Source organism: Panthera tigris, chromosome A3 (assembly GCF_018350195.1).
Source record: "Panthera tigris isolate Pti1 chromosome A3, P.tigris_Pti1_mat1.1, whole genome shotgun sequence".
Taxonomy (NCBI): domain Eukaryota; kingdom Metazoa; phylum Chordata; class Mammalia; order Carnivora; family Felidae; genus Panthera; species Panthera tigris.
The window spans coordinates 50937483-50952633 of record NC_056662.1 but is presented as its reverse complement, the minus strand read 5'-3'; the positions used below and the strand labels follow the sequence as shown (position 1 = coordinate 50952633).

At 49.7% G+C, this 15151-nt stretch overlaps 1 protein-coding gene and 1 long non-coding RNA gene across 3 annotated transcripts in view; one reads left to right on the top strand and one right to left on the bottom strand.

The window, feature by feature from the left end:
- The window catches only part of SH3RF3 (SH3 domain containing ring finger 3), a 372049-nt gene that overhangs the window by 231039 nt on the left and 125859 nt on the right, over positions 1-15151 (top strand). The window lies entirely within an intron of this gene.
- Positions 12171-15131, bottom strand: LOC122237282. Its single transcript, XR_006215637.1, has 2 exons — positions 14715-15131; positions 12171-12253 (listed from the first exon to the last, which is right to left on the bottom strand). It is a non-coding gene; the product is annotated as an uncharacterized LOC122237282 (long non-coding RNA).

The following is a 15151-nucleotide window of genomic DNA, read 5'->3' as shown; positions in this document are numbered from 1 at the left end:
CTTTGTTATGATGGCCCCAAACTGGAAACAATGCAGATGTCCCTCAGCAGTGGGATGGATAAATGAAGGATGGTATGTCCATACGATGGAATACTATCCAGCAGAGAAAATGAACAAAAGACTACTGCATTTAAAAGCATGGCTGAATCTCACAGACAGATCTTTTGAAAGAAGCCAGACACAAAAGGGTACATATGATTTTCACTTTTAGGAATTTCAAAAGCAGGTAGAACTATTCCAGGGTGACAGAAAGCAGAGCAGCTGGGCCTCTGTGGGGAGACTTATGGGAAGCAGGGAGAGGAGGCCTCTGGGATGTGGAGGTGTTTGAAATCTTCATCTCAGGAGGTTAACAGTTATGTGCAGCCATAGAGTGATGCACAGTTAACATTTGTGCATTTTTCTTTAAAGCACAGTTTAAAAAACTAAGATAAAACCTCATAAGGAAACCCAAGGCAGGTCACACTGGCACCCCCTGCAGAAGGCCACGTTAGCCCCAGCAGCTTCCACCCTCTGGAAGGGCTCAGGCATTGTCAGGGAGGTTGAGAGCTTGGGCTCAGGACTGGGAAACCAATCAGTGGGGCTCTCTGAGTGTTCTCCTTAGTTCCAAAGACTTACTCAAAGGGCAGACTTCCTGAGGCCCAGCCACAAGAGACACGCTTTCAAATACTTCTCCCTTGAGGACATAGGTAGGCTCCTGCATCCTTCTGGCTCAGAAGCCCTCCATGCCCCACACCTCCAGTGACAGTCCTGCCTCTACTGAACATGGCTGTCTTACTCCTTTGTGTGTTTCCTCAGATAGGATGCCCTGAGGGCCCTTGAGGCTCCAGTGCTAGGCTCTTCCCAGGAGCAGTGGCAGAGAATGCCTGGAGTAGCCATGGGCAGGGGACTTGCTCCTCTGGGTCGTGCTCCTTCCTGGACAGCACTGTGGCCTGTGCAGAGCCTATCCCCTCACCATGACCCTAAGGAGCCCCAGCCACAACACCCCTGAACTGCTCTGGAACAGACTCCTGGCTTCTCACTCAGCAACCAGTGAAGACAAGATGCCCCAAATGGATATTTCCTGAGATGGTGTTTCACTGTTTCTATATCAATTCCCTTTTGAAGTACTTGAGTGGCTCTGGCCCCATCATAGCCTTGGAGGTAGATTCCAGGGCTTGCAGAGTTCAGGCTGTCTTCTCTCCAGGAGGCTGAGCAGGCCTTTGAGATCTGAGTGATTGGAACTCCAGTCTTCTGCAGGGTTTGAACCTGAGCTTCCTATTGGGGCAGTTCCTGCCCTCATGCTTGACCCAGATGGATCTGTAATAAGTGAACGAGCACTTTTGCTCTGTAGATTATACAGTCTTCTCTTAACCAGGACTGTTTCTTCACCCTGGGCTTGCCAAGTAGGCACAGTGGGACGGATGGTATAAAACCCGGGTGCAGCTGGCCTGGCCTTGAGCTACTGGCAGCCTGTCTTCTGAGAAGGTGGTCCTGTCTCTGGAAATATCTATACCTCTGGTGTACTGCAGAAATAACTCTGTCATCCACACTCCCCATAGTGCCCAGGGGCCTGGCTGCCACTGTATCCCCATTGGTGACCTGGGCCCACTGGTCTCAGGCACTGACTGCCTGCACCTGGCTCCTTCACCCTCAACTCCTCACCACTCCTGTGCGACTTCCCGTCCCCACCTTTGACCTCCTTGATGCCTTTCCAACTCCTCTTCCTACTTTCCCCGCCACTGGTCCTGCATCTTGAACCTGCCTCCATGTTCTTTTCTCCCCCTTTGTTCCATGAACAATCACTGTCCAGCAGCCATCTTCACACCGGGACAACAGCACATGTCAGACACCTGCCTCTTTGTTAGGATGACTGCTGGGCAGGGCACTCTCACTGGTGTCTATCCAGGACAGAGAGAGGAGCTGACATTGCTCTTGCCCTTGGGGAATACACCCCAAAACATGACAGTGACATGGCCTTCCTTATGTGCCTCAAGTCCTTGAGGAGGCAGAATAATTGTCATCATTTTCATTTTTCAGAATGGTTCAATCTCAGAGAGTTCCTCAGGCCCAGGGGAACCCTCCTCCTCTAGGTGGGGGCTCAGCATTGCCTGCTGTGGGTAAACGTACTGTAGGAACACATGTGGCACTCTGCCCTTCTCACATCCTGGCATGGCTGGGTCTGGCTTTGCTGTTCCATCCTGCAGCATGAGTACCCCAACTGGGGTTCTTGCATTCTCCTTTTCCATAGGCTCCAAGATGGCATGCTTGGCATTTGCCCTTAGTATGGACCTCAGGTCATCCCTGGAGAGCAGGGCCTATTTCTCATGGGCCATGGCAACCCTAGTGGCAGGATGTGACTGGGACTCAGGGCAGCTCAGAGCATCATGGGCTTCAGAGGTAGACCCCACTGGGCTCAACACCATGCATTAGACATGTGAATTTTGGCATATTCCTTAACATTTCTGAGCCTGTTTCCTTGCTCATCTGAGGGCAATAACATGGACCTCATGGGGATAGTTGCAAGGCTTCAAGAACAATAACAGTGCACAGACCAGACCTGGCATTAGGTAGGTTGGCAAGGGCCATCTGTGTTGTTGCTCTGCTATTGTTTGTTGAATGAATAATTGCACATTGGTCCATTCATGTGTTTACTGAAGATCTCTGTGTCATTCCTGAGCATTGACCATATTTGGCCTCATATTTCTGAGAGTTTTCTCACAAGTGCTCATTTTCACTCCTCAGCAGGGGTGGGAGCTTTTTGAAGGTAAGCGTGCCCCTATTTCTGTGCAGGTACAACAGCCCCACCCTGGTCAACAAGACAAGTGGTGCAGATATTCCCATGCCGCATGATAGGAGAGGTTGCTTGCTAGAAAGCTATTCTTTTATTTTATTTTATTTTTATTTTATTTTATTTTATTTTAAAAAAAAATGTTTAATGTTTTTATTTATTTTTGAGACCGAGAGAGACAGAGCTTGAGCAAGCGGGGAGCAGAGAGAGAGGGAGACACAGAATCCAAAGCAGGCTCCAGGCTCTGAGCTGTCAGCACAGAGCCCGACGTGGGGCTCCAACTCACAGACTGTGAGATCGTGACCTGAGCTGAAGTCAGAAGCTCAACTGACTGAGCCATCCAGGTGCCCTTAGAAGGCTATTCTTGAAGTGCGTTCCTGGGAATCAGCTTCAGTCTGGAGAGACGCCGAGACAGGACACAGGACTGTGTTCTGCCTCAATGGGAGGTTTGCATGGAGACATAGAAGGAACATTAGGCAATCTGCCTGTGATGCTTGTCTGTGAGGAAAGCCTGTCCGTGGGGCTGGCGCTAAGACCCAACATCTATAATAAGCTGCAGACACAGTTGAAAAGAATGAACATGCAGTGAGCACAAGTGTCAGGTTCTGCCTTCGCACTCTGAAAATCAGTTGTCGAGGCAGAATGAGGGGGAGACCTGCATCACCAGCAGTTAACTGGCAAAGACTTCCAGAATTACCAGATAATGTGATTTACTTCTGCTTTACTTCTGCTGAGTACGATGTCTAAACTTACTAGCCGCTCTTCATGGTTGGTGTTGTGTGGTTGGCTTCCCAGGTGACATGGTCTGGGGGGGGGGGGTCCACCCTCATGCTTGCTTGTATGCCCCACCCTACATGTGCACACAGAAACAGATGCTTCACCTCCTCTCTGGCAGCAAGTGGGGAAGGTTCTGGGGCAAGGTGGGAGGAATCCTTTCCAACTTCCCTTAACTATCCACGGTGAGGAGGGTGAAGGGTGGCCATTCTGTGCTGAAGATGGGCCTGAGTCTGTGGCGTGAGGACAGGCAGAGAAGGAAGAGGGTGTGCAACGCCTGTCCCAACAGCCAGCACACACTGCCCAGGGTGCTGTTCTGGACAGAGGAGGGAGCCTCTCTGCTGCCTTTGGATTTGGCATGGGAGAAGAGATGAGTAGCAGGTTCCCCAAGGGAAGCTCTCACCTTATGGCATTGACCAGTGGGTGATTAGATGTGTAACTAATTATTCTTAGGTGCTATCATCGATTCCATTGACTGCTTATATTTGCATAGCTTTTCAGTGGTATTACAGCCATCCTCCCTATTCAGCCGATAAGAAATGTGAAGCCTGATTAAATGGTACCGTGCACTGGGGCACTGGGGCTCAGCTGCCCGACCCCTGCCTGGACTCTTCCCTGGTATGGGCAGGCATACACTGAAGGGGAGGGGAGTTTTTAGATTCCCAAAGGAGGCATGGCTTGGGGCCATGAAATGCCTGAGGGCTCTTCTGAAAAAAAAAATTTCAGGGAAAACTCTTATGAACGTCAAATAACCTGAAAGCTCTTGCTTAGCTGAGCGGGCATGTGTGTACATCTGCACACAAATAGAATCTGCCTGAGACGGCAGAGGGTGAAGCATGCAGTGAGCCGTGTGTCAGGCTGCTTCTGCCAGACTTAGAAATGGGGAGTGCAAGTAGGGGCACAGAATAACTGGCAGAGCTGCTGGGTCCACAAGGGTCTGCTAATTCAGAGAGAGCAGTTGCACCAGTGGGTCTGTCTCATAAGATAACCCCAAGACCCAGAAAGAAAGAGCTGGGTGGTTTTCTCCTACCTTCTGTGACCATGGCTGTGGGAATACAAGGTACCACGATGTCCTGGCTGGTGCCTCAGGTTTACCATAGACATGAGTCACTCAACCCCTCTCTCCTCTCCTTGCTAGGTGTGGAGATCCAAGAGTTTCTAGGTTCCCTCTCTGTGGCTTGTCAACTCCATGCTTTGGGTATAAAAGCAAAATAGAATTTCAGTGGCAGTAAAGCACAGTTTACCCTGAAGCTGGCCCATGGGATATGGGCATGAGATACCTCTGAGGGGATATGAGGTCTTGGGTGCATGGGCAGACATTCTCACAGGGCCCAGTTGAAAGGAATGGAGGCCTGGTAGGAATTTTCACACATGTGCAGCAGTCTCTCTTCTGAGAGCCTGTTCTCAGGTATGGTCACCGTGTGCCCTCCATGGGCTGTGGCAGGCATGGCTGTGGGTGAGCCAGGCCTGTGGCTTCTTTTCCCCTGGAGACCATGTGGGTGGTGTCATCAGGGGAGGTTCCAGGAAGCTCCTCAAGAACAGCCTGGGCCTGTGGCTCCCAGGTAGGCTTTCCAGGCCGCCACTGCCCTGAGATTTGCCTCAAGTCTGCAACCGGCTGATGGGGCGCTAAGACCTCCAGCCCCTCAGGTCTCGTGTCCTTCTGGCATCACCTGTCTCAGACCCTCTGAGACAGACCCCACTCCTGTCTCAGACCCTCTGCTACCCACCACACTGGATGGTACCACTCAGTTTCCCAAACCAAGCCTGGGTTCTCTCTGGTCCCCTTTTCTCCCTCACTTCCCAATCCACTCTGCAGTCAGTTCTCAGCAGTTCTATCTCTGAAAATCCTTCTCAAGTATAACAAATATATAGTATAATTTAAAGTATAACACACCATTAGTGCTTGTCAGACAACTGCTCTCGCCACTCAACATATCAGCAAACAAAATATTCCTGTCTTTATGAAACTCTCTTATGGAACTCACTTTCTGGTGTGGGCGGCAGATAATATGCAAGTCCATTATATAAACACCTCAGAAAATGATAACTGAAATGGAGAAAAAAATAAAACAGAAGGGAGAGAGGAGTGTTGGGTGAGCATTCTAGACAGAGGGGACAGCCAGTGCAAAGTTCCTGAGGCAGGAATGTGCCAGGCCTGCTTGAGGAACAGCAGGAAAGGCTGAGTGGCTGGAACCCAGTGGGCAAGGGGGTAAGTAGTAGGAGATAAGGTAAGGTGAAGAGGGTCAGATCACATAGGCCCTTGAAGGCCTATTTAATAAAATTGGCTTTTATTTTACGTGAAATAGGAAACCGGTGAAGAACTTTTGAGCTTGATGATCTGACATAAGTTTTATGTGAATCACTTTGGCACCACTGTTGAGCATAGATTGAGTATAGGGGGATGGGAGCATGTGTGGCAAGAATGGAAATAGATCGTGAAGCTATTGCCAGCACAGGCCACGGTGGTAGTCACAGAGGTGGCAAAGAGCATCAGCTGCTGTAGTTAGAACCAGCAGGAAGTGCCGATGTGAGGCTGCGAAGTGTAAAACATCCAGTTTTGGTCTGAGCAGCTGGAGGAATGAAATCACCATGGACGTGGAGGGTGACGTGGGCTGGGGTACATGGAGACCAAGAGGCCAGTTCACAGAAGGTTGGGCCTGGGGTATCTGTTAAACATCTGAGTGGCTTATCAGATAGGCAACAGGTATGCAGGGGTCAAGTTCAAGACAGAGGTCTGTGTTGGAGATGCTAATTTGGGGTCTTTGGCATGTAGATGGGCCACTGTGGGAATGAGTATAGGCTGGGAAGGGTCCAAGAGCAGAGTCCTCCCCTAGTTCGGGACACGTCTGGTCCTGTGCCTGACACCAGCCTCCCCATCACTAGTCTGTCCTCCACACCATATCTGAACAGCGTTTCTCTCAAATCCACCCTGCCCTACCCTCTGCCCCAGCCCCCACCCTCCTCCTTCCTTCCCAGCCTGGGCTCAGTGGTCTCCAGGGTAGTGATCTCCAAACCTGCCATGAGATGCCGAGACCGGACTTTGCAACTTCCACCTAGCATGGTGGCACCAGGCTGTCTCTAGGCACCTGAGATTCCAGCCACCCAAACTTTGACGGTGCCTTTCCTAGCTCAGGGCCTCTGTGCAAGGACCCATAGAGCTCCTCTTCATCCTTTGAAACCCAGCTCAAATGGCATTCACTCCATGGAGCCATTCCCTGAGCCCTAAGACCCTGTTTATGTCAAGGCACAGGGCTTCCAGCGTTTCTTAAACTTCTTCAGTCCCCTTCAGTCCTTAAAGGACTGGGATCCTTTAAGTCAGGGACCTCTTTTTGTTCCTTTTTAATACTCCTAGCTCTTAGCAAAGTGCACACAGTGGGTGCTTAATAAATGTATGACTGTGGGAGTGACAGCTTATCAGGAGATCAGCATGAGAATTAGCCAGGAGCCGTTTTCTGGATCCAGAAACATGCAGTGATTATCCAGAGCCAGAGGCTGTTTGGGGAATTTGGAGGCACAACGAGAGGTAGGGCATGGGGGAAAATAGGATTGGACTGGTTTTTAACTTTCAGGACAAACCATGTGATGTTTAGAGGGGGCTTGTCATGGGGGCTGGCTGTCTGGAAGCACCAGGAAGAATGTGGTTGCCTTGTTCCTGGATTTTGGAAGTTGCCCAGATCTCCCTTTATTGGTGCTGACCCAGGCTGACCAGCGCTTCCCTTCATAGCTATGTGCCTTTTCTGGGTCTGACTTCCTTCAACGGACTGCAGGGTGTGCGGAGCACACACGCTTGTCCCCTCACAGCTGCGTGCCTTTGCCTGTCCCACTTGCCCTGGACTCCATGGCTGCGTGGGCCCAACTCCCACCAGGCTGAGGACACAGTTGAGGAAGGATGGTCACCTCTTTGTCTCACTTCCAGTCTTCACTCTCATAGCTCCTGAGGCTGAGCCCCACGCTGTCTTGGCCAGCTCCCACGCCACCCCTCTGTGAGAGGCCTCTGCCCCTGCTGGTGTAAGGGCTTCCTCCTTATTCCCACCAGGTTCTTCACTCACCTAGGTATAGGAACCGTTGACATGCACTCAGCTGGAGAGCACCTGGTAGGCAGGATTCCATCCATCTCCTTCCCCTTTGCATCCCCAGATCTCTTGACACTCAGATAAGGTACAGTTGCAGGTTTCAGTGGGAGGGTGAGCCACCCACCCCTGAAAACTGGGTCTTATGTGCTCTGTGCTGTAGCAACTAAGCAGATGCACAGGTGATGACTGTTTGTCCTATGGACAGGTGGTGACATCTGGTAGAGGGAGCACTGAGCACACCCAGGCCCAGAAGCTGGCCACAGATGCCAGGGAAGAACTATTTCATCTTCCTGCAGGCTGACGGAACTTTTGGGTTGGAAGGGAAGTCTTTCCTTCCCTCTCATATGTCATATGTCAACCTTTATTTAACATATACATTTTAATGCATTTCCTTGTTTTGTGCTGTTACATGTAAACCTGTAGGTAAGGAGATGGCCCTCGGGTCCCTTGGAGGCATGGGTAAGCAAGCCTATTGAAGCAGGCTTTCCTGTGTTCTTGATGGTAATTTATTTGACTCACACGTGGAAGGACAGTGGCTGCTTTTGGCCACAACCTGAAAGGGTGCAGGTTGACTCTGAGACTCGCAGGTGCCTCTCCTGTGCCCTTTACCTGGGAACATCCTTTACCCCCACACTCCATAGGTGAAAGGAGCAGATAGATCCTTGGGGGTTTGAGTCTAGAGGAGGGGGTGTCTGGAAGCAAGGTGTGGTTCAGGAAGGAAAGAAGCTGGGAGGAGGGATTTGAGCATATTAGTTGAGGTGTCAGTACCTGCTGTGACAGGTGAACCCTGAGGTCCTAGGGCTTAACTGCAGTAGAGGGTCACATCTGGCTGTTCTGGTCAACCAGGCTCTCATAGGCACCAGGGAGACCCAGCCAATGGGGCTCTACCATCTTTAACACGTGGGAGTGAGGCTAAAGTGGGAATTTCATGAGCTGGGCCTGGCAGTGGACATCAGACCACCACCCACAGGCTGTGGCCAGGACTCAGTCACACAGCTGCCTGACCACAGGCCACTGGGGACCCAGGAGGTGGGGGAAAAAGTAGATCCTCCAGACAGGAGGGCCTGCCCATTTATGGCGATTTTTAGTTTTGTCCTGTGCATGTTTCATTAACACTAAGAAGGCAATGACAGGAAATGACAGGCCATGTTCAGAGGAAAGTCCCTAAGGAAAATCTCTCCTCTGTGGAAGCATCTCTTGCCCACCAACCTGTGAAGGCATTCAGTTGTGCGGTCGAACAAAGATAAACCTGGAGGGACGAGTGGGCAGAGACATGAGGTCTCTGGTGAAAAACCAGGAAAGGGGCACATCTTAAGCAGTTATCAGAGTCAAGGGAATGCTGCTCAGCTGTATATTTGATGGGGCACCCTAAAGGGAGGGTAGGAGAGGGGAACAATAAAACCCAAGGGATAGCAGGGGGTAATTGCTAATTGGCACCTAGAGAAGAGACAGAGACAGAGACAGGAGAGGATAAGGGCCCACCTTGACGGACAGGAGAGAAACCCGCCCTTCAGAGGGAGGAGGAATGAATGGGAAAGGTTCTGAGGCACACTGAGGCCTGGGCGGATGTTCAGAGTTTATGCCGAGTTGTTCTGGTCTCAGGTACTTGGCACATTATTTGTTGCGAATGACAAAGTTCAGGACTTGAGAACGGAGGCCATGTGGGACTTTGCCAGGGAAGATGGTGGGGGTGTGTGGAAGAGATGCAAGAGCTGAGGGAGGATGTGAAAGGTGGGCAAAGGACTCCTGGTTTGGGGACCCAGCCATATGGGGGTGCTAGTGGGACATGAGTGCTGGGCTGTGGGGCACTGCTGGAGGCTGAAGGTGCTGGCCACTGGCTGTGGAGCTGGATGGTGACCTGGGAGGACAGTTTGGAAAGAAGAGATGGCTCAGGAGAGAGAAGGTTCCTGGGCTATGGGTAATGATGGGAGGAAGCCCAAGTCCAAACAGGTCTGAGGGGCTGCAAGATGAAATTCGAAGGTTTAGCACATGCTGAAGTCCATTTCATTTACCTCTGACACCCCAAATGCATCAAAGACAGCTCTGTCATTCAACACCCCACACTTAGCTGTATGTACCCCAGAGTAGCTTCTGCAGGAAGCCTGTTTCTCAAGCCTGGAGCCGAAGCATGGGCACATGGTGGATCTGTCCTCTGGCTCCTGCTGTTCTAGGACAGCACAGCCCTGTCCTGTTTCCTGCCCTTCTGCTCCCAGGTGAATCCTTCATAACCTCCCACAACTGTGCCTGGTCCTCACCAACCTGAGGGAAGGAGCCCTATGTCCTTGGGGCACTGGAGGCCTGGAGCGTCTGCAGGCACATCCCAGGGGAGCTGTATTCTGGACCGTGCGAGAGATGGGGGAATGGGGCCAGGCTCTGGAAAGTGAGGTGAGGGGGCAACCTCATCCCAGGGCCAGTGGGAGCCCAGAGAATTCTGACTTTGAGGAACCAGACCCCAGCCCTCTGTTGGTGTCAGGACTCATAAGCCCCAGTCCTGGTGTTGAAAGAATCCTATGTGATGTTAGAGAAAACTGTCGATGTGATGCTGTTTCTAGATCCTGGAAAACCGGTGGAGGCAGAAATGAAAATCTTGAGTTAGCCAAATAAATGAAGTACCAAAAACTGCAGTGGTAGTTACTAATGACAACTGTTTCCCATTTGGGAGTCCTCGTCTTCAGCACAATAATTACAGTGTACGTTGTTAGACAGTTTGCTTCTAAGCTTCAGTTGATTACAATGTTGAACTCAGCTCGTCTTGCTCATGTAACACACTTGTCTCCTTGTCACTTCAGATTTTACAAAAAGAGAATATTATTTTGAACCTCCATCTCTAAATATGGTATTAAAACATTTGGTAATAACTCATTGGCACAACTGACAGCTTTCATTGGGAACAAAATAATTCTGAGTTGTTTTTTTTTTTTTTAATGTTTTTTAACGTTTATTTATTTTTGAGACAGGGAGAGACAGCATGAACGGGGGAGGGTCAGAGCAAGAGGGAGACACAGAATCTGAAACAGGCTCCAGGCTCTGAGCTGTCAGCACAGAGCCTGACGCGGGGCTCGAACTCACAGACCGCGAGATCATGACCTGAGCCGAAGTCGGATGCTTAACCGACTGAGCCACCCAGGCGCCCCATCTGAGGTTTTTAATTGTACATGCTCTGTACTGTTCTGAAGTTGTGGGCAGCCCTTCTACCCATTGGATTTGCCACCTACTGATACAAAGAAGAGATTGCTCATGATTTCATCAACTTTGTCTTGGTTTTCCAGCCTCCTTGACTGGGGCAGGCAGTGTGTTTTCAGGGGTGAAGATGAGGAGTGTATATGGCTTCTAAGGGAATGCCCACACCCAGGTTATTGGGGAAAGCAGCATAGACAGGGGCTCAAAAAGACCTCTTTCTCCCCTTCAGCACCCTCCACAGACCCTGCACTATATGTGGGATCATGGGTGGGCAGATTCGCAGCTGTGTTTCTGGTTGGGGGTCTCATTCTTAGTCATCAGTCCTGGTCTCTATGTCCCCCTTCTCCTTCTATGGACTCCCTCTTCTCCTCAGAGGGAAAGCCAACATGTCAGGAAGTAATATGGACAGTGAGAGGGAAAAGGGGGCTTCTCATTTCCTGCACCCGGTTGACCTGCCCCTCCCTCCCATCTGGGAATGTGGGGCGTGGAGTTGGAAGGCCTGGTGCTCCAGGTAAGGGCTTTGGAAGCAGAGGCTTACATGGGCTTTATCCCTCTGTTTGAAGCTTTTGCATTGAGCATCCCCCCTGCTTCACAATGTGGATGGCACCACATCAGAAAGTCCTGTCAGGAGGATCCAATGAGGTAATAGGTGGGAGCCCCATGTGGGCGGTTCCACATCACACAAATGAAACTAATGGTTCTACAGCCACTAGCATCTGTGTCTAAGCACTTTTCAGGGAGACAGAGGCCTCTGGAGAAGGTGGAAGGTTCTTGACAGCTGCTGAGGACTCAGCTGGCCATTCCCCACATTCTCATCAGCCCAGTGAGTGGGGGCAGTGGCTCCCAGCCTAAGGGGTCTCCTGGATAAAGGATATCATCTACTTGCTTTTATTCATTTTCCTTTATCATTCTTTACAGCCTACAAATCAGCTCTGCTAACTTGTATGTAGTGTTGGCAGAAACGTCCTGGTGCTAACATAGAGATGGATTTTGTCTCCCTGACTTGGCTTCTCTTTCCCCACGGGTTACTGTCAGGGCTGTTAGAAGCTCACTGTGTGCAGACAGGTGGGGTCTGGAAATAGTGATGCTGATGCCAGGTACTCACAGGGGACCCAGGAACCTCCTTGCCCCAAGCACCAGGTTAGTAGCCTTATAAGGCTTTAGTAACATTTCACCCTGGTACACTTTTAAAACAATGACGTGCAGCTGTGTCTTCATGTTTCACTGCAAAGCCAATGAGGTGACTTCATGTGGCTGCAGCTCTTTCCCCACGGCTCTCCTGCCCTCAGAGCCTCCCTCAGAGCCAGGTCTGCTGCTGTGGGGGCTGGTGGGCGGGCCTGACCCCAGAACTTTCCACAGAGGTGGCACATCTTGTGTATGCAGCACATTTTACCAAACCTCACCCATTCTTTCCTGCAGAGAGATTTTGTTTGAAGCATGCTGCTGGAATTCCTGCTGTCTGTGGAAGGAGATGAAAAGCAGGCTCAGTGAAGGGAACTGGCAAGTGAGAAGCACAGACAGATAGAAGCAGCTTACCCCCCCTGACTGCGGGGCAGTTGGGTGGCCGGTTGGAGTGTCTTGGGGAGTTTATCTCAGACACTGTGTTTCCATCTCTAGAAGCTTAATTGGAGTTTTTCTTATGTCCTCTGTATCTCTACCCACCCATGCTTAGAAGTATAATCATAGTAAATATTCCAACATGCTCATCTATAAATTCCATCTTTTGTGTTGTTTCTGGTTCTATTTCTACTGACTGATTTTTCTCCTTTCTAAATATCTATAAATTAGATTTATAGATTGCATTTTCCTGCTTCTTTGCATGCCTGATATTTTTAATTGGGTACCAACTTTGTGAATTTTGTCTTTTCTGGTGCTAGATGTTTTTTTGTTCCTACAGATATTCTTAAGCTTTGTTCTGGGATGTCACTAGGTCACTTACAAACAGTTTGATGCTTTTGAGCCTTGCTTTTAAGCTTTGTTCTGAAGGACTAGGGCACCTCTAATGTAGAGCTAATTATCCCCACTTCCAAAGCTATAATCTTCTCCACTCCATGCCCCATGATTTAAGAGGTTTTCATTCTCAAAAGTGGGAATGCAAACTGTTCCCAGCTTTGTGTGAGCCTCAGGTATTGTTCTGTCTTCCCCTTTTGGTGGTTCTTTCCCCAGCTCTGGGTAATTTCTTCCTATGAATGTTCTCATCAATACTCAGCTGTATACTTTGTGGGTGGAGCTGTGCAGATCTCTCCTTTCTAGGACTTGAGCCCACAGATACCAGTTACTGTGGCCTCCCCAGAACCCAAACTCCATCTTCTCAATTCCAGGGGAACCTGAGGCTTCAGGTGGCAGGCTTCACCTCTCTCATCAGTTACTGCCCTGAGCTGCTGATGCCCACCCCCCACCCCATGTCTGAAAGCCATGTTTCATAGATCTGTTCTCAGCATGTCAGATCTATATTATCCCATCTTGGCTAAATGAGTGTTAACCTGTGATGGTTCAGGAATTTTGAAATAAGGGTGACAAGTCATTATGCTATACACCATAAACTAGTACAGTGTTATAGGTCAACTGTATCTCAGTAAAATTTGGGGAAAAGTAAATAGGGATGAGAAAGTTAGAACCACAGGGGTATTTTTGGCAGAACAGGAAAGCTGCAGGTCAGCTGTGGTCTCCTGTGCTGCCTGTCCCCAACTCCAGTGCCAAGAATAATCAAGGACTTTTTAGAGAGATGAGGAACTGGTGGAAAGCCTTTGAGGCAATTATGTACTATGGATATTGGTGATGACCAAGTTCCAAACACTGTCATGTGCTCTCCCTCCATTTCTTCCCTTCTAATGTGCCCCTGCTTGCCCTGAGAGAAGTTCAGGATACCTGAGCTCACTGCATCAGAAGCAATGTAGAAAAAAAGACCTCAGGAAGGGCACAGGAAAGAAACTTCTCAGAGATTTCTGCCATTGAATGGAGGGGGGTGCCATTTTGTTTAAAGTTTGTTTTATTTTTTCTTTTTGCCTGGCCCATTTCTTACAAGCTTCCACAGCAGTAGGCAGCTGGCAGCAGTGGGGATCCCCCCATGTCTTGACTTGACTACAAGTTTTGCCTGCATTTCTGTGTCCAGATGTGGACAGTGCCTTCATGAAAACTTAATGCACTTAACAGGCAACTCTAGTCACCAAAGAGAACACTGGCTGAGCAAGCTGAGGGAGGGGGGAGCAGATGGGACTGGGCAGGAGCCAGACAGGACAGCTCCTGGCATCCTGTGTTTTCTTTGCATCTGAGCAAAGTGGTCTGGGAGGAAAATCCTGGACCCATCAGGAGAACAGGCAATGTGCCTTGCCTTCACCAGTTTCCCTTACTTTACTGCTGGAGGAATCACATAAAGAAATGAGACAATTCCATAGGGAAGTAAGACTTCAGTTTCGTGCATTTGGCCCAGCCACTATCTGGGTCTCCATGTTTTCCTGCCAGCATCTGCATCCCAAGGCATGATGCATGCACACATATGTGTGATCATTGAGATTTTTCCCCCAACAAAAATGGAAAAGTGCATAGATACCAACTCACCCTGCTTTAATTACTTGGGAAGTTAACATCTTTGTAACACACTATTGTACATTCCATAATTTCTGAGTTTGTTGTTGTTGTTTTATCCCTAACTACAAATGTAAGAAGCCAAACCCTGTAACACATAATTTTTTCCCATCTTGGTCTTGGCATTTGATGGCACAAAATAGGCCAATTCTGGAAAGATCTTGGCTGGGATGCTTTCAGGACATAGGACTTATGAGGTCCCTGGGAAACCACCTGTCCTCGCTCACTGGTCTCACCAGGAGGGCCTATGGGGATAAGGAGGAGCCTCACTGTCTTGCCCAAGACTGAGAGGTGCAGCTGCTGGCAGGCCAAGAAGAAAGCAAGAAAAGGCTTACATGATTTTCCATCTTCAAGAGACAAGTAGGGACTGAAAATGTCTCCATCTAGGATCAGCTGAAAATGCAGGTGACATTGGCAAAGAACTGGCATTCATGCACGCTGTGTCCAAGCCTCTCACCTGTGTCCTAGCCTCAAGTTTGTCCAGTGGGAAACAAAACGTGCCCACCATGTACTTGTATGACCATTTCTGCCTTTGGCTCCCCCTGCTCTTCTTCATTCCCCTCACATGTCACCCCCATGGGCAGTCATGATCCAGCATACCTAGTAGGTGAAGGATGGGTTCTCTTTTCACCAAACTGGAGCACCCTCCACTGAGCCCTTTGTGACCTCAGACTGCTTCTGTCTTCATTTTCCTGTTACTCAGGGAGACAGATGCCTCGCACTGCTCCCCATAGGCTGTCCTGAACTGTCCACTCCCGCCTGCCCTTCCTCC